Source organism: Cucurbita maxima, unplaced genomic scaffold, assembly GCF_002738345.1.
Source record: "Cucurbita maxima cultivar Rimu unplaced genomic scaffold, Cmax_1.0 Cma_Scf00158, whole genome shotgun sequence".
Taxonomy (NCBI): domain Eukaryota; kingdom Viridiplantae; phylum Streptophyta; class Magnoliopsida; order Cucurbitales; family Cucurbitaceae; genus Cucurbita; species Cucurbita maxima.
The window spans coordinates 23,240-25,327 of NW_019272174.1; the positions used below are offsets into that span (position 1 = coordinate 23,240).

The 2,088-nt window shown below is 27.9% G+C and overlaps 1 non-coding gene across 1 annotated transcript; it reads right to left on the bottom strand.

Annotated features, from left to right (window-relative positions):
* Nucleotides 1–1,139: 1,139 nt before the first annotated feature.
* Nucleotides 1,140–1,211, bottom strand: TRNAQ-UUG. The gene has a single exon. It is a non-coding gene; the product is annotated as a tRNA-Gln (tRNA).
* Between the last annotated feature and the right edge of the window lie 877 nt (nucleotides 1,212–2,088).

The window sequence follows — 2,088 nt, forward strand, 5'->3', positions numbered from 1 at the left end:
ATGGAAAAATCCATGTTAGTGAAATTTTGAGGTGTCAAAATTTGGTTTAACCAAACTTGCATACTTGTCAAATAAACCCCACAAATTAGAGTGAAATTTTAAGTGTCAAAATTTGGTTAACTCAAGCATGCATGTTTGCCACATAATCCAAAACATTTGAGTGAAATTTTGAGTGTCAAAATTTGGTGATCTCAAATTTGCATGAACACGCAAACATGACTCTATAAATAGAGTGATCATAATACATGAAAGGTCTTCTTGTTGGTGAAAAATCTTGAGAATAACCTCTCACAAACACTCTCTTCATATATACAATATTCCTCCCAAGTTTAAGTTGTTCACCGGATTCCACAATCCCGTTCTAAGGCCGGAGAATAGTGGAGAAGACACTAGTGGTGGTTCGAAACCGGTTCGTGAGGAAAGAGAAATTTAAACTAGAAAAGGTTAGTATTCAAACTCATTAAGTTTTAATACTTATGAACATGCTAGTTATTTACTATAAAAGTGCCTAAGATCCAAATTGCTTCCGCATGTGTTCTATTAACACCTTCAAACAAGACTTAGTAAGTCCAATTGAAGAAAATTATTTTCGTTTAAAATTTTGGAGTAAGGATCAAAGTCTTACTTACAATCCATTTTCTTCAAAATTGAGCCTTTCTTTAGCTTTAGAAGATTAAGTTGAGGGCTTTTAATGAAGAAATTGGGAGTTAATACGTCATAGATAAGGTTACCTAAGGAAACAAAATTCAGCTTACAAATTCATTTTTGTATCCAAAGACCATGGAACCATACATCTTCATAAAATTTGTGTCTTATAAATTTCTAAAATTTCTAAAATAGATAATATTTTTATACACTTTCAACTTTATATCATCTCTAAACAATATATAATATGTCAAGTTAATTACTTTATATATATCTAATAGAGTTTCAACACATTAAAATCAATTACTTTAATAAAGATAAAGTTGAGTTTTATATTACATAAATACTTTATATATATCTAATAGAGTTTCTAACACATTAAAATCAATTTCTTTAATAAATGTAAAGTTGAGTTTTATATCTAGTATCATAAAGTTTTAATTTTATATCTATTATGTATGTGACTTTTACTTTTAAGTAGAGAAATATAGCAAAGGTCCCATCGAGATTTGCACTCGGGTTATTGGATTCAAAGTCCAATGTCCTAACCACTAGAACATGGGACCACAAATTTTTCAAGATTTGTTCGTCATAAATCTATGAACATTAAAAAGAATAATAGTATCTTATTTGTTTCTTATAGATCTCTAAATTTTGAAAATGATTTGTGTCTTTGTTTTTAGTTTTGTATTTGATAGGGTTTCAGCCCAATAAAATCAATTAATTTATTAAAACATTTGTACAATTATTCAACCATTCTTCTTCACTCATTTTCATCCACTTTAATAAAGTTCACAAAAAGGTTATTTTGAAATAAATTTAACTTTAGAAAAAGATACTTATTTAATAAGTTTTTCCCCATCCATATTTTTTAACAGTTTATTTGAATATTCTAGGTAACATTATGGAAGTAAAAAAATCAAATTATTTGTGTTTACCCTATTTTTATAAAAAGAAGACAATAATGAAATCCATGTGCTACTTATTAATATATCAATGACTATTTAGATCCAAACAGTTACTTAGTGGGGTCGTTCTCAATTTGTTAATACAATCTCTAATAAATACAAAGTTAATAGTGAGAAAAGAAAAAACAACGAAAGTTATTCTCCAATGTGAGTTAGGTTGAGAATCTCAACTCGCATTCTAAGGACATGTAAATAAAATATAGATTTTCAAGACGTAGATTATTAAAAATGGTCATACTAGACCTTTTCTTTAAGGTTGAAATAGCTACCATTTAATTAGGATGTACATTTGTAGGAATGTGAGGACAACTAAATTAATTTATTAGTGGGAGTTTGAATTTCTTATTTTTTGAGGTGGCTAATTTTATCCTTCCTAAATTTGTTAGTTTGTAAGCCTATAAAAGTCAACCAAGTTGATTTGTTTGATAACACAATTGATTTCAGAGTTTTAGTTTGTGTGTATACAACATTTGGT